Consider the following 20388-nt stretch of genomic DNA (forward strand, 5'->3'; position numbering starts at 1 on the left):
AACTTCCCTGAAAACCAGAGCTTGGCAGAGTGTTGATGTCACCTGGGCCTCCTTAGAACACAGGCAACAGGGATGGCGCTGTCTGCCAACCCAGGGAGCTCTGAACCACACCCCAGAATCTGCTCTGAGGGGTTTCTGCTGATGCCACCCTGTCTGGAGTGGGTTAGTCAGCTGCAAGGTCCCAGGAACCTCTCCAAGGTCTGCCTCTTGTCCAGCTGCTTCTTCGACTCCTTTTGAGCCTTGCACAGAGCCTGGTGCCTCATGGGTCCTGGATGAACGAGATGGAACGGGCAGCTGTGTTGCTTTTGTGAGTTTCAGGTCGTGTAAATTCCTCATGCGAGGATGACGGTGGGCCAAGGGCTCTCCATTTTTAGTGTTAAGGATCTCTCTGGCTGTCTAGCAAAGCCGATGCATCCCTTCTCAGAAAAATTTTTGAGTGTGTTTGATTGAAGAATTAACACACATACGGAAAAGGGCACACACCTGAAGTGTACATCAGTGAATTTTCACAAAGTGAACACACCTGTGACAACGGCACTCAGCTCATGAAACGGAAAGTGACCAGCGCCCCAGAGCCCCTGGCCCCTTCCAGGCTCCCCCTCCTGAGAGAAGCCCCTGTGGGAATAATGTTTTCAAGTGCACACTGCAAGGTTCAGAACGGAGTTTCCGAGCTGGTGGAGGACTCCGTGTGCGTGCCTGAGGGTGGGGAGATGCTTGTGGAGTATGGGGTGGGGGTTTTGTGGGGAGGTGTCTGAGTGCGTGGGTTCGGGTATGAATTCGCGAGGGTTTGTGGGCGATTGGGGGGTCCTTGAGATGCATGCGTGGAGTTTGGGGGGACGCTTGAGGGATTTGGGCGTAGGTCGAGCGGCACGGCGGTAGCGTTCGGCACTCTGCGCGGGGTCTTGGGTTTGTGGGGGGAGGTCGCGGGGGCGGGCCCCCGGGGGGGGGGGGGGCCTCGGCAGGGTGGAGGGGCGGGGCCGGCGGGCGCGCGCACGCCGCCGGCGCGCCCCCTCCCGGCCGCCATGTTGGCTGGTGTGTGGGTGTCAAACGGAGCCAGACGCGGCGGCGGCGGCGGCGCGGCAGCGGCGGCGGCTGCGGCGGCTCCGCAGGCTCCGGTCGCTCCCGCCTCACCAGCGCTACCCGCGGCCGCAGCCGCGCACCCAGGCAGGCTCGGAGGAGCGGAGGTGAGCCGGGGCCGACGAGCCTCGGGGGGCGGGAGCCGGGCCCCGGGACGCGGACCCTCCCCTCCCCAGGGCACGGACTCCCTCACGGCGCCGCTCCCCTCTAGCCAGCCCCCCAGAGCATGCACCCAGGTGCCCCAGCTGGGTCCCACTCAGGTGGGACCCCTTTCTTTCCCACCAGGCCCCGCCCCACGGGCTGGAGCATGGCCCCCTCCCCATCTGGATCCCTCTTTCCGCTGCAAGGACCCCCCCCCCCAAATTTTCCCATCTGGAAGCTCTTCCTTTTACATCCCCCGGAGTCTGGGGCTCTCCTCTTACTCCCACCCCAGATCTAGGATCCTCCTCAGGCCCTCATCCTCTACCTTTCAGCTTGGAACAACCCCGCCCCACCTCCCCAGAGCACTTTCCTCCCCTCCTCGGGCCAGGCGCCTCTTTCCTCCCGAGCCGAGCGCGATCTCCCTCCCGCCCCCGTGCACCGCCCAGCCCCTGTTTCCTCCAGGAATCGGGGGAGGGGTCCTCTCTGTCTTAGGATCCGGTCCCGTCCCCCCTCACCTTCGGGCTGGAGCGGGGCCCTTTTCCCTCCCCAGGGACCAGGTTCTCCCTCCCCACCCCCGACCCCCACAGCACAGCGGGGACGGGGGCGGCAGAGCCTGGTTCCAGCTGCCTTTTGTTCCGCGTGGGATGGCAGAGACCCCGCCCGACGGTCCTGTTCGGCTAATTCGGGTGGGTGAATGGGTGCGTGGGGGCCGGCCTCTTCAAGGAGACCCTTCCTCTCTCTGCCCGTGGGGCGGTTCCCCCTGAGCTGAGCGCGTTGGGAGAGGCTGGCCCTTCCTAGAGGAGTCCGTGCCAACAGGTTTTTGTTTGCGACCTGAAGTTGGCCCAGTGGCTTTGCGGGGAGGGTTGGGGAGGATGGGGGCAGCTTGCTCTCCCCAGAAACCCCAGCAGAGGCCTGTGAAAGTCCATTCCGCCACCCAGGGGCACGGCCTGGGGTCCCTTCACTGATTTGTCCGGGGGATGCATCTGAAATCCGCGCTTTAAGAGAGGATGGGGCTTGACCATGTCGGGCTTCAGGAGGGGGAAACTGAGGCCCAGAGATGTAGTGATTTGCCCAAGGTCATGCAGTGATACCGTGTCACTGCCAGAACTAGAAGCTTGGTCTCCGGGGTGCTCTCTCCACACATTTGAGAAAATTTTTTAAAGAGAGATCTTCAGGATAACACCCCCTCCCCCTTTTTATTTTTAACATTCACACAAGATAATGGGCTGGGAAAGATGTGAAGTATGAGTTCTACCTTTCTACCTCCAAAAAATGCCCTGTGAAAGAAGAGGTTGGAATAGGAGGTTAAAATAATTGAAAAAGGTGAATTTTAATTACCTCCCCTCCCAATTACGTAAGATAATGAGGATTTGGCAGAAAACATGTACATCTTGTAGCTCTAGATACCAGATGATAGGTACTGGCAAAATCATATACTGAATGCCGCACAGCAGTGATTGAGTTCCTACTGATAATTAAGTTTTCATCTGTATTTAAATGAACATCAGAAGGGACTACAGGTTTTTTTTTTTTTTTTTCCCCTGACTTGTTCTTATTCCAGTGATTGTATTTGGGATCAGTGATGGTGTCAGAGAAGCCACCAAGATCTGCTCTTTTCTCTATCTGTATTTTTGCTTTTATATTTTTAAAGCTTACTAGTTTCTTTAGTTTTAATATGGGCTTAGTCATGTTACCACTGGGCTTTCTTCTGTAAGCGTTGCATGAGATAATACTGGCCAGTAAAGAGTTAGATAAAGGGCAAATTATTGTTAAGACACGATTCAGGATTGCATCCCACAGGGCCCTGGACCTAGAGCAAGTTTGGATGGTCCTGTGGGATGTACTGATCTCTCCCTCTTTACGCAAGCTTTTTGCCTCCTTGAACCTTGGGTGGTTTGATGGAGAACTCTGTCCCAGCAAGGTGTGTTGTGTAAAACACGGTGGCCGATGTGCAGAGATGTAACTTGCAAGTGATGATACCTAGCTTGGTCTATGCAGCCTTGGAAATGGCCCATGCCTTGTAAAAAAAAAAAAAAAAAAAAAAAGCCTTTGTAGAAGTATAATTGATGCCTCCTAACATAACTGTCTTCCCTGGTAAGGTGTGAATTTCCTAAGAGTTGGGATTCTGATAAGAGTCCTCCAAAAGTAGATGGAGGGTTTTTAGGACTTTGATTTGTTTTAATGGCTTGATTTGTTTTAATGGCATCAGAACTTAAAAGTGGGCTCCCCACCCAAAGATTGCATTAGGATGAGGGTAACTTCCAGTTCTTTGTGGACTAAAGTGCCAAGAAATTTTTGTGCATGGAACTGTCCTTTCATACTCCTGGAAGCACATTAAAGTTTTTAAGGCTTTTTGGCAGTTGTTCCTCCTGTCTCCCAGGACCTTCCTATCATATTGACAGATCATGGATGACTGTGGTGTTTGTCGTTTCATGGCATGAGTACCTGGTGACCCTGAGCCTTGCAGAAATGAAAGGGTTTGGGGCGCCTGGGTGGCTCAGTGGGTTAAGCCTCTGCCTTTGGCTCAGGTCATGATGTTAGGGTCCTGGGATCGAGCCCCACATGGGGCTCTCTGCACAGCAAGGAGCATGCTTCCTCCTCTCTCTCTGCCTGCCTCTCTGCCTACTTGTGATCTTTGTCTGTCAAATAAATAAATAAAATCTTAAAAAAGAAAAAAAAAGAAATGGCTTGCATTTGGGAAACTTGAGGTTGGGGGATATGAGGAATTTTCTAGTTCAGACCCTGCCACCCATCTGTCTGCTGAACTCTCTTCATCTGTTCAGTTTAAAAGAACGTCTTCTGTGTAGCCCTTGCCAGCCAGCGCCACCAGTGCTTCTCTCCAAGCCTCAGCGCCCCCCAGCAGTCTTTGGAGCAAGCACATAATCACTTGATCTCTGTATCTGGGGCTCTTGTGGCACTGTGACGTCTTGAAGACCAGTCTTGCTCTACTTCTCCAGCACCTACCCCAGTCTCTGACACATGGTAGATGCTTAGTGAAAGTCTGAGATGTGGATGAGTTGCCCTGGGCAGGGGCGGAGGAGCAATCTTTTATTGATCCCCTACTACAGGGTTCACGGTTCTCTCTTGCTCTTGCAAAAACCACTACTGTTGGTCTAGCCGTCATGTGTCATATGGGTCTGTCATGTTATGTAACATACGGGTGTCATCGGCCACAGGCATATTATCCCGCTTCTGCAGTTGAGGAAGCTGAGTGAGGCTCAGAGGCTTAAGCCATGTGCTCAAGGTCACACAGCTAGTAAATGATGGGGCCTGGATTTGAATGGGTTTGTTGGATTCGGAGATATTCTTATACTTGCTTTCTCATTTGAGAAGCCAAGTCTCACAGAGACGAGGAAACCTGCATCAAGGCCTACTGTAAGTTGATGGCGGACTGAGTCCTGTGGACAATGCAACTAAGATTGAGGAGGGCGGGAGAGAGCACATTTTGTTTTTGTCAGCTACACCGTGAAATGACTGTTTATGTCCATCTGTTGAGTTTTTGAAAATTGACACGCTTTCTGATCACTTTGTCAATGGAATTTTCTTTGGTCTGATTGAGCTTGTTCGCGGTCTCTAAGAATAGAAACTTACAAAAACAAATAGAGTGAAGTAAGTGTCAGCCCTTCAGTGAGTGTATTGAGTGTAACCCATTTATGGACTTTTTGACTAGATCTATTTTCCTGTCATGTGGTTAAGTTTTTTATGTCTTGAAATGCAAAGTTGTGTCAGCAGACTTTTTTAACGTCATTTCATTTTGTCTTCACATCAACATGGAAATAGGAAAACAAAAAAGGGCATCTGCACGGATCAGCCTGTTAAGTGTCCTTTTCTTATCTCAGCTCAGATCTTTAAGTGACCTATTCTTGATCTCAGCGAGATCTTGATATCAGGATTGTGAGTTCATGCCCCCTATTGGGCTCCGAGCTGGCCAGGAAGCCTTCTTTAAAAAAAAAAAAAACCCCCACAAACAACCATCTAAGATGGGATTACCCCACCCATCTTCGAGTGGAGATAGAGACCCAGAGAGGTTAAGTAACTTGTGGGGAACTGGCACAGCTGGGAGTCAAACCAAGGCCTGGGTGATTCCCAAACCTGGCTTCCTACCCCATCAGCCCCTCTGTGTTAGGTATGCTTATCTAAATTATGGCATACACTTGTGGTCTTGAAAATCACCACCAAGTCGATGTAGAAGGCTGGGAATGGCGAATGAGAGTTCTTTTTCCTAACCTAGGATCTGTGAAAGCCCTGTGGGTTGAATGTCAAGAGTTTAATGAATCACTTGAACTGATAGACGCCAGATTTAGGATTAGATTAAAAAAAAAAGGTTTGCCTCCTTTGAACCAGATCGGCAACATTGTTAAAATGCCCGGTGTACATGCATTGGATTCTTTCTGGTGACTCATTCCCAGCATCCCCAGGTGCTGGAACCTTTGTGCCTGGGCACGGACAAGCCTTCCTGTCGGTCAAGGCTTCACTTCAAGCGCTCTGGAGACAGAACAGGTAACTTCTTCTCTTTCTGTTCAAAGCAGTGCTAGGCAGCGGGTGCACAGAGGCCTGTAAATGAAGGGACCACCCCCCCTTCTTTTCATGGCAACCCGCTGATAAATGGAACAGGGAAAATCAGGCTCGTCCTGAGGTATGGCTGACCGTCTAAGGCTGATGCATGATGTGGATTTAAAAGCATCTATAATTAATCACTTCTGAGTGCAGGCTTCAGCCTTCCTCTCACTCCCACCCCTCTTAAGCTAATGTCATCGTCGCATCACGGTGGCTCAGTAGCCGAGGGCACCAAATGGTACAGACAATTGGACTACAAAGGCCATGTGAGAAATAGCTTTGGATTCAGACGTGGGTACAAATTGGTCTCCTGGCTGGGTGGCTTTGAGCACTCTAATCACTGAGCTGCGTTTTCCTCCTCTCCCAAGTGGGGCTAATAATAACCATCTTGCAGAAGAGACTGGTGTTTCTCAGACTCCAAGCGTGCATTGGAATCACCCAGAAGTCCTCTTAGACACATTGCCGGGCTCCACCCCCAGAGTGTCTGAGTCAGTAGGTCTGGGATGAAGTCTGAGAAAGTACATTTTCAGCCAGTTTCCAGGTGCTGCTCACGTTCCTGGCCCTGGACCCAGATCTGGGGACCCTGGCCCAGAGGACTGAATACGAAGGGGGTGCCTGACTGCTGGGATACTCAAACACAGCAGTGCTTTTCTGCCTCTGAAATGTGCCTGAATCGCCTACAAGATGATGGCATGACTCTTGAGAAGAGAGTTTCATTTGTCAAAGAGATGTTTTCACTTTTGTTCTTCTGTGATCAGAACCGGGACTGTGGTCCCAGGCATCATCACTGTGTGAGTTAGTTGGGGTGTGTTCGTTCATGAAGGGGCTGTAAGACATCAGTGCCCTTCGGAGGGGCAGTAAATCTAGGACTCTGTTAGAAAAGCCAGTTCATCATTCCCACACATCAACAAGACGTTCACTGTCAAGGCTTTTTAGAAATGCAGCTGAGAATGGGCAGGGCACCAGGAGACTCCCACGGGGCCATTAGGGATGGCCACTGGTGTTAATGGAAGTCACTCCTCCTCCCTCCAATGGTTCAGATTGATTAAATATTCTTCGGTGTTTAGAGTTTGGTGGGGGGTATTGTTTTCCTCCAATAGTAATTATCAGCTTGTCCATCAAAACCAAACCTGTGTGTGTGTGTGAGAGAGAGAGAGCCCTGACAGTTTTTGAATGTCTTCTATGTGCCAGGCCCTATGCTACTCCTCTTATGCACAATACTGAATTTCTGTCATCCTGCAGGGTCACTGTTTCTCTTTTTGCATATGCAAAAACTAAGGCTCAGAGGGGTTCAGCTGCCTGCCTCAGGCCGCACAGCCAGTTAAGTTACCCCAGCTGGTATTCGCTGCCACCTGTGTCAGATTCAAAACCACATTATTTCCTCTCCCTCACTCTATAGCCCTGCCAGGTGCTCCCACTGCTTCGCTGTACCTGGGAGGTACGCGTTTTACAACAGATGAACAGACTGTGGTTCGGAGGGGTCAGGCTTGTTCCTGTGCCCCCAGCCAGTCTCATACCTATCCATCCGGTTTTGGAGCCTCATGAAGCTGTTTCTATGACAACCCCTCACCTCCCTGTCCGGGGCCACGGAAGTAAATTCAAAGACCTGTGTCTGCCTTGTTGCGTACAGTAGGAACCTGGGAGGACCCCAGCTGGGTTGGCTGGGAGGAAGTCTGTGTGGGCTGGTAAGGGTTTTTGTGTTTGCAAAACTGTGTTAAAATAATTGCCCAAATTGCTCTGAGGAAAGGGCTCATTTCTTTTTTACTCTGTAATCCTAAAGCTCTGCACATTGGCTCTGTAAACATGACACATGGGGATTAAGGACTAAAAAAAGTCTCCTGGTTAATGCCGGTTGTTAAAACGTGATCGGGTTCCTGCAGAATAACTCCATAGTCTTAAAAAGTTCTACAAATAAAAATATAAAGTGTCTCCTTCCTCAGCGGGCAATTAACATATGACTTACAGCAAGTGGGTGATTTTTCTGGTCTTAACAGTGTATGTGGAGGTTGGGGTGTGATCGCTTTCCCAAGGTTTGAAAATGGCCTGCAGCTCCCAAGCCAAGGAATGGTAAACAGCTATGTGTCAGTACCTGCCCTGTGCTCTCCGGAGGCCCGGGAGGTTTGGACTCAAATTTGTTGTTTTGTAAACTCTTTGAGGCTGAGGTGAATAAATCGTGAGAGCTAGAAGCTGTGCTGTTCAGAGTTTGCACCCTTCCCCTCCCTCCCCGCAAAAGTCGTAGTGGAGGAATAGTGACAGCCTGAAAAGTCACATTTTTACTTGAAAGCAACCTCTCCATGAGTGCCTGTTTGATATCCGTTGCTATCCTGGGGTACAGTGACTGTACTTGGGTCCAAAAATTTGGGAAACAGGACAAGGGGAAGAATTTTGATAGCGCTTTATGAGAAGCAGTCCAGTTGATGTAGACTTATGGGCGTCAAGTCAAGGACAATTTCATGACATTAGAGCAGAATATTTGAGGTCGGCGTCGGCCTGGAAAATATGCAGCATGTGGTCTCTAGTCAAAATGATGGGTGTAAATGAAAGGCCATGTTTCCTGCCACCGATTGAGAAGACAAAGTTAACGTTTGTGAGACAATTAGAAGCTGGTGGTTTGCTGAGCCGTGATTTTGATTCTTTGTCAGGGCATCGAGAATGGAGAAGAATCTGGAAGGGTCAGGGAAGACATCAGGGAGAAGGTGGGATTTGAGGTGGACCTCAGAGGACAGGGGACAGGGTCCAGGTACAGAAGACAGATGGGAAGGCATATCAGAAGGAGGGAACAGCAGGGGGCAGAGCTTGGGGTGGGTTGGGGCACCCCACATTCACAGAGGCAGTTCTGCTCTGTGGATGCCCGCTGGGAACAATGAGGACTAAGGTGGCCGATGGCCGTAGACTCTGACGAGGCAGCGGCCCCGGGATTTGGTGCTGTTAGCAGTAGGGAGTTCAAGTGTTTGGGGAGGGACCCTGGGGCAGGGCCTGACCGGGCAGGTTGGTGAGACTGGATGGGTCGCAGTTCCAGAGAGAACACAGGTGTGTTTCAGCGCGAAGGGAGGTCCTGGAGCCCTGGTCTTTTCGGGGAGAGGCAGGGGCCCTGGAGGCCTTGGCGCTGGCTGGGAAGTGTGGATGGGACAGCCTTCAAGCCCGCAGTTTTCCTCCTTGGCTGCACCTGCAGATCACGTGGCCTGAGAAGCTTTTTTAAAATGCTTGTGCTGGGGCCCCACCCCAGACCCGGGAGGGAGAGCCAGGAGTTTTTTTAGAAGTGCCCCAGATGATTTTCATGGTTTGCGTGGGCTGACAAGATGAACTGTGTGCTCAGGGGAGCCTCTGGGAACGTCAGGGATTAGAAGGTGGGAGAACAGTGGAGCCAGAAGCCTGTGCAGCGAGGAGATGTGGGGTGCTGGGTCCTGAGTTACTGTGGAGGAACTGAGGACAGGCTGCGGGAAAGAGGGAGGGGGTGTCAGAGAAGGTGGAATCGTGCCAGGGACAGATGACTCCCCAGGCTGCTGGAGTTTGCCTTTGAGCTGCTTTGCTAGCGGGAGCTGGTGTATAGCCACGACTGTAAACCACGGTGAGGGCAGGAGAAAAGATTGGGCCCCACCTGTTTGCTGATCCTAAAGATAGTTGTGGTTCAGAGTACCCAACTGAGGCAGATTCACTTTATCCGTGGATGATCAGAAGGGAGGTTTTACCCCGTGCATCTGATGCATGTCACCATATCATAACTTGGATGTTTCCAGAAAAAAATTAGTTTGTGGTCCAGTCCATCTTTAGTGTTTATTGAGCACATATGTACTGTGCGCCGTAGGATGGGAATGCATCTGTGAAGAGCTGTGTTGTTCCTGACCCGAATAGCTCGTGTTCTGCAGAGAGCTGCTCCTGATGGAGAGAAAGTAATGGCAGCCCAGGGAGGGAGGAATGGAAAAAGTGGTATCAGACCCCGAGAGTGAATCTGGGTGTCACAGAAGGCTTCAGAGGAGACGTTAGGTAGGAAGGAAAAGTGGGAGCTCTGGGGCACACCAGTGAGAGGCCTCCGGGCCAGAGAACTGCGCTGCTGAGGGCCTGAAGGGTGGCTCTAGCCTGGCTGAGCAGGGCAGGTGGGGTGGAGGGAAGGGCTGGATATGCGGCAGAACCTGCCCAGTGCTGAGTGCGCCGAGTTGGCCGTGGCTTGCGCACAACCTTTCGGTGGTTGAGTGGGCAGTGCTCTGGGTCCTCCACTTTGCCTCTGATCAGAGCAGCTCTGTGCCGCTCTGAATGTGGGAAACTAAAAAGAGCTCCTTTGAAAAGTGTTCCTCTGCTGTTTAAAAAAAACCCAAAGTGATCTCATTGCTTTCGGTGCTGGGGAGTCACTGAGCCAGAGGGTGCCCTGTGGGTGGCTGGCTGGGGGCGGGGGGCTCTGGAGGCTTCCCCAGGGAGCTGCACAGCCCTCCCTTCTCCATGCTTGCAGGAGAAGGCAGAGTTGAGAAGGGTTCTCAGCCCGTCCATGATACTGTAGGCCAGTGTCTCAGGTCCTAGGTGAGGTCTGGGCATGTGCCTGCATTGCTTATGGCTAGCAGGTCTGCTGGGAATGGAGCTCCCGATGCTTACACTTAAGCAGCTTTTATTTTTCGTTTTTCTTGGTGAGGAAGCTTTATGCCCAAATGAGGCTTGAACTCGTGGTCCCGAGAGCAAGAGTTGCATGCTCTACCCACTGAGCCTGCTAGGTGCTCCAGGCAGCTCTGTTTCTCCAGAAATCCCTGGAGAATTTTGTGAGTGGGTTTGAAGGTAAGGGATCTAGTGGTTAACCCTGGGATGCGTGTCAGAGAGCTCCTGGGCCAGGCACTGTGCTAAGTACCCAGGAGATGCCCAGCCTTCAACTCTTCCTTGGAGTAGACTAGACGAAGTCGTCCGTGGGCCCCATTCAGCCCACAGATGTGTTTTGTTGGGGCTGTACTGTCCTTTTTTTAAAAATGAAATTTGGTTGTTGTATTAGTTTCCCATGGGTGCTATAACAAATGATCACAAATGCAGTGGCTTAAAATGGTTGTCCTGCGAGTTAAACTTCCAACACAGGCCTCACGGGGGTAAAATCATGGTGTAGCCTGGACTGTGTTCCTTCTCGGAGGCTTTAGGAGAAGATCTGTTTCCTTGCCTTTTCCAGCTTTTACAGGGTGTCCACGTTCCTTGATTCATGGCCCCTTTTGTCTACAAAGCCAGCAGTAGCTGGTCCTGTCCTCATACCGCATCACTCTGACATTGACATCTGCCTCCCGCTTCTGCTTTTAAGGATCCTTGCCATTACATTGGGCCCACTGGATAATCCGGGCTCCTGTCCCTGTTTTGAGGTCGGCTGATTAGAAACCTTAATCCCGTCAGCTATCTTAATTCCTCTCTGCCGAGTAACTGGGATTAGGATGTGGACATCTTTGGGAGGCCATTATTCTGTCTACCAGAGTCACCAACATGAAAATCAGGAGATCTTACATAGCAATCCAGACTTGGAGATTCATTGACAAATCAGAACACTTGGCAGCCGGGGGCCTGCACGGTTGCCTGGCAACAGTGGGTCAGCGCCAGTGTCGGCGCCATCTCTGGATGGGGTTTCGTGTGCCCGTTCTCCACAACCCCTACCCCTCCCATGATGCCTCCTCATTTCCCTTCATTCCCTGGGCCCTGCTCTGGAGACCAGGGCCTTACACAGCATTGGTCATGGACGCGTCTTGGGTTCAGGGTGGTAGAGCTCGACAGCCTCCCTGTTTGATGCCTTCCTCCTTGCCCTCCCTGCTTTAGATGTTCGCCTCGCACCCTCCTCTGCCTGGCACACAGCCACCCCTTCTCTCCACGCCCCCCTCTTTGTGACCCAGGGCTCTACATTCCAGAGCATCTCTGATGCTATTTTCGGTGGTATCGTTTGTACCATAACCCCTTGTCTCCTGTCTTCTCGCTGGCACCCAACACTGGTACATTCTGGTGCCTTCCATTTGATGTCTTGCACTGGCATTTGTGAATAGCTAGTCTTTATGATGCATCTTTAGAACAGTATCCATCAGAAGTCAGGATCGGACAACATTTAGTCGAGCACCTACTACAGGCCACGCACTTTCCTAGATACTGGGAAGACAACAAGGTGGGGGGGAGGGATACCTGCCTGGCCTCCCACCCCTCATCTATTTCTGGAAGACGAAGGAGAAGGAGGAGAAGCAAGTGGATAGGCAGTTGAAATTTTAGCCTCCTGTTGTAGCATCCTGAGATGAGATGAGAGCCTGGCAGCATCCTGCTTCCTTGGTGCAGGGAGGCGAGCTCTGTCTGCAGCGGTGGGGGTTCCATAGCTCTGTTAAAGGCATTCCAGTGAAAGATTTCCCTGTTTCCTGACCCTAGCTGATAGCTGAATTCGGGGCAGGTATCTTGGAGGTCTAGATAATGTATCGATTTGCAGGGTGAAGGACTAGGTCAGATGAGTCCATGTGTTGCTGCCTGGCAGTGGGAACTGGGGCTCTGGTTCTTTACCAGGGAGCCCTGTGTGTGGCCTCTTGTGGATGGGCCTGCCCTGGTGACCGTAAACTGTAGGGCACAGGGGGAGGGCCCCAGGTAGAGCCACCAGAACTTGACAGCCTTGGAGCATTTAGTTCTTTTTACCTCTGCAGAGCATTATCCAGAATATGAAAGATTCAGGAATTGCTTGAAAACAAAGCACAACTTACCATTATGGAGAATTTCAATCATATAAGTATAGAATATCTGAGTGTGCTCATCTAGGATCCTGCCCCCTCCCCCCTCTTTGATTATTTCCAAAGCAAATCCCAGACTTACATCACGGATAAGTGCTTTGATACACATCGCAAGCAGATATGGGCTCTTTGGAAACTTGTTTTTAAGAGAAGACTGATCACCTGCCATCCTAATTTTGATTTTTGAATGCTCTGGGATTGAAGCTGACTTTCTGCACATGTGGAATAATGATGCACTCTTTAAAAAAGATTTTATTTATTTATTTGGCAGAGAGAGAGACAGCAAGAGAGGGAACACAAGCAGGGGGAGTGTCAGAGGGAGAAGCAGGCTTCTCGCTGAGCATGGTGCCCGATGTGGGGCTTGATCCTAGGACCCTGGGATCATGACATGAGCCAAAGGCAGCCACTTAACAACTGAGCCACCCAGGCGCCCCAGTGATGCATCTTTATACAAAATCTTAATGTGGGTTGAGTTTTTTTTAGCACTTCTATTGGGGCAAAACAATGATTTAAAAAAAAAAAGATTTTATTTATCTATTTGAGAGAGCAAGGGAATGGGCACGCGCAGCACAGGGTTGGGGCAGAGGGTGAGGGAGAGAGAGAATCCTAAGCAGACTCTGTGCTGAGCATGGAGTCCAATGTGGGGCTCGATCCCACAACCCTGAGAACATGACCTGAGCCGAAATCAAGGGTTGGATGCTTAACTGACTGAGCCACCAGACCAATGAAGCATTTTCCCATTTTAATTTTTTTATTGTAAAATACATGTGACACAAAATTTACCCTGGTAGCCATTTCAAAGCGTTAAGAAGGGGCATTAAGTATATTTACGCTGTTGGGCAGTGATTACCACAGTGTCGTTGACAGACTTTTTTCATCACCCCGGAAGGAAACCCGTACCCATTAAGCAGTTGCTCCTGATCCTCCCATCTCCCAGCCCCTGAAAAGGACTGATCTGCTTTCTGTCCCTAGGATTTGCCTGCGCTGGGCGTTTCACATGCATGGCGTCCTCCATATGTGACCGTCTGTGTCTGGCTTCTGTCACTTAGCAGTGTTTTCCGGGTTCAGCCCTGGGGTCACGTGTGTCATTCCTTTTTATAGCTGAATAGTATTCCATTGTGTAGCTCGACCGCAGTGCATCTGCCTGTCCGCTGATGGACACTGGGTTTGTTTCTGCCTTTGGCGATTGTGAGTAGTCACCGCTGTAACTTGTCAGTGCCCACTTTGAAACGTGGTGATGCAGTGCACGGACCAAAAAGAAAATGTCACGAATAAGGGGTAGGAGGGTGGTCACTTCCTGAATCCTTTGATTTTAACACATATATAGAGAACTTCTTCCCGAGGTATATCATACATAACAGCAAAGTATACTATGTGTAAGGGACTCGGAGGCCTCTGTTATTTTTTGGTTTTGGTGGCCGTGAGGCCTGCTTACCGGCTGCCAGTCTTGGGAGCTCTGAGAGCTGAGAGATACCAACAGTGGGTCTGAGGGTGAGCAGTGGCCTTTCTCTGCATTGGCATTGAGGGAAATGCTTGACTCTTTCCGCTCCTGCATTATGGGGACAGTCTCAGTGTTCTTGGTGTTTTCATGAGTCACTTCCTTTATTTCTCTACTTCAGTAAATGGCGTCTGTGCCCTTCTGTTGTCATGACAAGGCGCTGGTGTTCAGGGGAGCAGGCTAGGTATGTCGTGGTCAGGAAGACAGCGTGAACTTGGTGGCATATTGTATGTGTGGACCTTGATTTCGGGTAGGCTTTTATTTCTAGCATGGATTTCAAGGACAGCCCAGGATACACCCATTGCGGACCGGTGGGCACCCTTCCGAAGGCTGCCCTGTGGGGTGAGAAGTGGCATATGCTCTCGTTGCAACACGGTGTGTGTCCTCCTTCAGGGGGTATCAGGGAGGCGTTCATCTCAGGCCCCAGGGCAAGGAAGAACTTCTGTGAATCTGCTTTATTTCTTGCTTGTGGACAGAGAACCCTCTTTGCTTTGGCCATCAGGAAGCTCAGCTCAAAGTCAGTCCATGCTAGCTCCGGTGTGGCCTGTACTTTGGGTTCTAACCCAGCACCCCCTCCTTTCCTCGTTGCCTGGATTTCTTTGTTGAGGTGCTTTTCATTGTCCTCTGGGCTTCTCTAAGCCAGTGGTTTTCTGCTTGGCTCCTATGCTTTGTCGGAATCGCCTGGGGAGCTGCCTTTTTTAAAATTTTTTATTTTTTTTAAATGCCAATGTTCGTGCCCCACCACCTTCTGTTTTAATTGTTCTGGGAGGGGACCTGAGCCCAAGTATGTTTCCAAAGCTCCCCAGAGATTCACACATGTAGGTTGGGAACCCGCTACTTAAGGCCATTTCATATCTGTTTAGCAAACAAGGGAGGGGGGGTAAATAGACAAGGAAGGAATGTGGGAGGACAGCCTTCCCCAGAGTAAGGTGGTTTAAGCTCAGAGATGCTGGGTAAAGAGGATTATGTGGTGTCCAGTGGTTTTCCTGCCAGTGGAACCAGTGGGACAGCTCCTAGGGACTTCTCTCCAGAACCGCAGAGGCCCTCACTCTTGGACCAGGGTTGGGGAGGAGCCATGGGGATTTGACTCTGAAGATCTCAGGCCTGCCTAGGGGGTACGGCTTTTTAACCAGGTCTTTTGGGCCATTCAGGACCCACATCCCATGCTTGGGACCTAGTTCGTGCTTAATTTTGATTTGTATTTCAGTCTGCTCTACCAAAATAGACTGTCTGTAATACGATATTTCCAGGTTGATTTTCTTTTTTATCCTGAGTCTTGGAGAATATTTATGGTGCCTCTTTTAATGGTCATCGAAGAAAATTTGGAAGTAGGAAGGATCAGACTCAAACTTGACCTGTGGCCTTGTCACTGCAGTTGCTGTTAGTAGCTAGGTTTGTTTTCTCTAAATCATTGGTTTGTTTAGTACCCAGGGGTCTTGACAGTCTGTGCAACCATCACCAGAATGGTACAGAGCTTTCCCTTGAACGACCTTGGTAGGAAGAGGTCAGCACTTCCTGTGGTTTGTCTCCTCCTCTGTTGCTGGGGGCAGCGGGGTCTGCAGCTCCCAGAGGTGTCAGGAGGCCGAGAGGGAACTCTGCTTTGCTGGCTGGAGAGGTTGATTAACCAGGTGGCTGTGGGTGAGGGCGGGCGGGGTTGTTGGTGATGGTGCTCAGATGGGGAAGCATGGAGGGGAAGCGGTCAGCCGGGAGGATGACTTCAGAGCTAGACAGGGGAACCAAGGACCTCTAGCACTGCGTGCATTTCAGAGACTTCTGGAGAGGCACACTGGCCTCTCTGGGCCTCAGTTTCCCCATCTCTGATGTACATTAGAGAGTAGACTAAGCCATACCTAATCTGATGCCCAAACGTCGTCTTCTGTTCTTAGGTAAGAGCAGCGGTCAAGCCAGCAGCACTTTTGTTCGCTGGATGTGACTTTTCCCTTTGGTGATGCTGAGCCCATAATATGTTGCTGAGGTGGGCATCAGCCTGTTCCTCCCACACAGTTGATTGCCGCTGTCTTCAGAGGTCCCCAGAAGAGATAGGGTGCCTGGGTGGCTCAGATGGTTAAGCATCTGCCTTCGGCTCAGGTCATGATCCCAGGGTCCTGGGATCGAGCCCCACATCAGGCTCCCATCTCAGTGCAGAGTCTGCTTCTCGCTCTCCCACTCCCCCAGGTTGTGTTCCTTCTCTCACTGTTTCTCTCTCTGTCAAATAAATAAATAAATCTTAAAAAAAAAAAAAAAAAAAAAAGGAAGCCCCCAGAAGAGGCCACAGGCTAGTTCCTTAGGAAATGTGTTTGCCTGAGGTTCACCAGCTCACTCTGATCCAGTCCAGAGAGCTGGTCTAGGTCGTGGTCATCTCGCTCACTTCAGGGAGACCCGTGACCTGTCAGTGACGGTCATTTCCTTCTGGGGCCCTCAGCACTGGCATCACATGGGGACACCGGAAGGGTTTCATGAGCAGGTCTGCCGCACTGGGGGAAGGCCCCTGATTTCTCTGCCCACCGCTGTGACGCACACCTGCCCTGTTCCTGAGCCATCCCCCATGAAAGAGGTCAGCTCTCCCACAAGGCTGCCTGTCCCGGGAGGAGGGCAGGCCCTTGCTCTGTGCTGCATCCGGCTGGGGGCCTGGTGGCCGGGGGGGTGGCATGGGATGGACTCGCCACTTTGAGTTTGCATTTGGGTGCTGTGTCACACTACCGACTGGTGAATATTTAAGAAATCTTTTTGATAGAAACTTAAAAGTTATTATCAAGGTCTTTGTTTTTGTTCTTTTCAAATTGGAAGAAGGAAATCCATTTAAAATTTGAAAAGGGGAAATGTCTTCTTTAAGAGAAAAAACTCATTTTGTAACCCACTGGCTTCCAAATTGAGGCCTCAGAAATGAGATTTCTAAAAAAACTGCCCTGTGAGGCTCATGGAAATATCATTTAAATCAGTCAGCCTAAGGTCGTGCTCCTTCCGGGAGGTCGTGTGGAAACACGGTTTTGCTGCTGCTTCTGTTGAAGATGAGAGAACGCACTACCTCCTTCACTTGGCATCTTTTGAGCACTGAGTCACTTCAGAGAGAAATTTCCAGGCCAATGAGTATCACCCCTTTGAGGGCCAAAGCCTGTCCTCACTTGCAGCTTTTGTTTTCAGCTTTCCCCCCTTAGTTCTCCAGGGACCGAGAGAGGGAGAGAGAGAGAGAGAGAGAGAGAGAGAGATGGGCAGGGGGGAGGGCTGCCTCCTGGGGAGCTTGCACTCTCTGGTGGGTCTGGAGGGCGGGATGCCTCTTGCCCTGGAGGGCCTGGAGGAAGAGTCTCTCCTGGCCTCACCTCACCGCTGTCCTCTCTCTGCTTGCCGCGCTGGGGACCGAGCCACTTGTTTTGCTTGGAGTGTGCTCTGTGGGCCACTCGCCCACCTTGATCACCCCCTTGCCCAGTCCACACCTGGTCTGTACCCTTTGGGCTTCCACCATAAGGTATCAGCTGTGTTTCCTGCTCCCCATGGGCTATGTCATGTGCCGTCTTGGCAGACAGGACTTGTGTCTGATCGACCCACATGCCCCAATACTCTGCTGCTGCCTGGCTGGTCGCTGGTGCTGGGGACTCTCTTGCTGCTCAGGTTGGGGGGGCTTGTGGTTTCTTGTTCTTCCCTCCCTTCCCTTTGCCCCTGCTGATCAGAGAGAGACCTGTTCGGGGCCGGGCATGGGGTGGAGTGGGGGTGAGGGGTAAGAGGGGTGAGTAGGGATGGGAGGGTGGGGATGGGGGTGCACGGATCTCTGGGCAGTGCAGGGGAGAGTACAGGTTGGAAAGGGGTGTGGACAGTTGGGAAAGACCACCATAGGCCATTTGCAGCCTTCCAGGTGTGAAACCTGCAGAGCCTGGCAGAGACTGTGGCAGGGCTGGCTGCTGGTGCCTGCCCTTGAGCTTTCCCGGGGTCGTGGGGGCTCTCACAGGTGGGTCAGCAGAGGAATGGAGGGCCCAGGTGACGCTTACTCCTGTCCTGCTGAGGCCACCGGCATCTGGGACCTGCTGGCCAAGGGCTTTGATATTGTTTTAATGAGGATAGGGCTTACTTTTTTTTTTTTTTAAAGATTTTATTTATTTATTTGACACACAGAGAGATCACAAGTAGGCAGAGAGGCAGGCAGAGAGAGAGGGGGAAGCAGGCTCCCTGCCGAGTAGAGAGCCCGATGCGGAGCCCAATCCCAGGACCCTGAGATCACGACCTGAGCTGAAGGCAGAGGCTTAACCCACTGAGCCACCCAGGCGCCCCTTACTTTTTTTTTGTTTTTGTTTCATTTTCTTTTTATGTTTTTTGGAATAGGCCACACATTGACATAGGTCTAAAATAAAAAGATACAAAAGTATACTTTGAGAGATCATGTCCTTCTCCTCTGATGTCATCTGCCTTGTTCCCCACCTCCTTTCTCCTTAATAGAAAACCCCTTTCAGTAGTTTCAGTATCCTTCTAGTGTTCCTTTACACAAATAAGACAAACACAAATTTACAGACTTATATCCTTCCTTCTCCCTTTTTGTTCCCGCACCTAGCCTCTACACCTTGCTCTTTGACCGACCACTGTAGCCTGGAGACTTTTCTACGTCAGTACTTGGAGAGTCATCGTCATTCTCTTTGAGCTATGTAGTATTCCCTTTTCTTGGAGGAACAAGAGTCATTTCCCTTGTTTTACTTTGTTTTCTGTCCCATCCCTTCTGCAGTGGCATTCACGCGCCTACACCCAGTTATATTACCTGCATCCTTTCGGGCACCTGTAGGTGGACCTAAGGGTCAGGTCCCTGGGACATCGCTGGGGCGGGGGCGGGTAAACACGTTTGTAGTTTGATTGATTTTGCCCGCTTGCCCTCTGCAGGGCTGGCTGCCGTTATACTGCATCAGCAACTGTGAGTGCCCGTTTCCCCACAGCCTCGCCAAGAGAACGTATAGTCAGATGTTTGGATTTTTGCCAACCTGACGGGTGTCCAAAGTAACTCCATGTGGTTTATTTTTGTTTGTTTGTTTTTTTGTTTGTTTGTTTTGTTTGCTGCTTGGAGTTCATTTTCCACTTGGTGGAAGGTGCACGGTTACAGGGTGTCAGGAAGGCTTGACAGTGGCTTTGATAGTAGGAGTGGGGTCCTTTCAACTTCCTTTTTGGTGTTTTGCTATTTTGATATACAAGAACCCAACTGCTTCTGCTCAATGTAGTTTTAATTTACATTTTTCTGAAGTGTTTAAAGACCATTTCTATTTTTGCGTGGACAGTTCTTTTCCCATCTTGAGATGGGGTATTGGTTGTTTATTTCTTCGTTTCTGTGAGCTCTTTTGGTTTTCGGAAGATGAGTTTGTTGTGTTGTGAGTTGTAAAAATTTCTCAGGCTAGGAATTAATTTCAGTCTAGCCAGACTTTTTCAAGCACTTCCTTCCCACCCCATCTCCTGTGTTTAAGGATTCAGACTGTGGCCTTGGGACAGAGTCTGGTCTCTGTTGGGACAGAACCACGACCCTGGCTTCCTTCCATGATTTTTAAATTAATTGACCACAGACACATTTTCAACATGAACATAAAATAGTGTAGAAGCATTTGAAGTCTGCATGGGGATGGGCCACTTGATGCTGTGAAAATAAGCAGCCCCTCACGTGTCTGTGGCCTTACTTGTCCTCCTGCTGCGTGTCCGGCATGTTTGGTCATCGTAGTCGTTCACGGGCCCAGGCTGATGGAAGCACCCTGTCTGATTCTCTGTTATTGGTTAATGGCTTTGATACACAACTTATATACCATGCAGTAAAGTTCACTTGTTTGAAATATACAGTTCAGTAGTTTTTTGTGTATTCAGAGTTGTACAACCATCCCGCACAGTTGTATTTTACATTTCATCACTCTCCAAAACACCTCATATCCATTAAGCAGTCATCCCCTCTCCCCCTTCCGTCAGTCTCTGGTCTCCTTCCTGTCTGTGTGGGTGGGCCTGTTCTGGACATTTCGTATAAATGGGATTATACATTATGTGACCTTTCGTGGCTGTCTCCTCTTCAGTGTATTTTCAAAGTTTCTCGTGTTGTAGCATGTATCTGTACTCCATTCCTTTTTAAGGCTGTACAGTTTTCCATTTTATGGCTACACCACATTGTCTTTATGCGTTCATCTGCTGACGGACAAAGCTCTTTCCACCTTGCTGTCATAAGCAGTGCTGCTGTGAACATTGGTGCACAGGTCTGCGTGTGGACATGGTTTCCCTTCCCACGAGTAGATAAGGAGGTCCATCTTCAAGGCCTCTACCATCACCACCATTTGAGAAGGAAGCTCAGAGAATCACACGCTGGCTTTTAAAGTGTTTGACAGAAAAACGCCACATGTCACTTCTGGCACAATTTGTTGGCTGGTGCCATGACTGACCTCAGAGAGGGGTGGAGAAATGCAGAGGGACCTG

General features: G+C 50.5%; 1 protein-coding gene across 5 annotated transcripts in view; it reads left to right on the plus strand.

Annotated features, from left to right (window-relative positions):
• Positions 1-1016: 1016 nt before the first annotated feature.
• EPN2 (epsin 2) overlaps positions 1017-20388 on the plus strand; it is an 82801-nt gene continuing 63429 nt past the window's right edge. Inside the window, exon 1 of one of the 5 annotated variants that reach the window (XM_032319654.1) lies at positions 1017-1184. The gene's annotated coding sequence lies outside the window, so the exon portion shown is untranslated. Of the gene's footprint in view, positions 1185-3896; positions 5719-20388 lie in introns of those variants that run through there. The other 4 variants (XM_032319658.1, XM_032319659.1, XM_032319660.1 and 1 more) reach the window with 4 other exon arrangements.

Source organism: Mustela erminea, chromosome 18 (assembly GCF_009829155.1).
Source record: "Mustela erminea isolate mMusErm1 chromosome 18, mMusErm1.Pri, whole genome shotgun sequence".
Classification (NCBI taxonomy): Eukaryota; Metazoa; Chordata; class Mammalia; order Carnivora; family Mustelidae; genus Mustela; species Mustela erminea.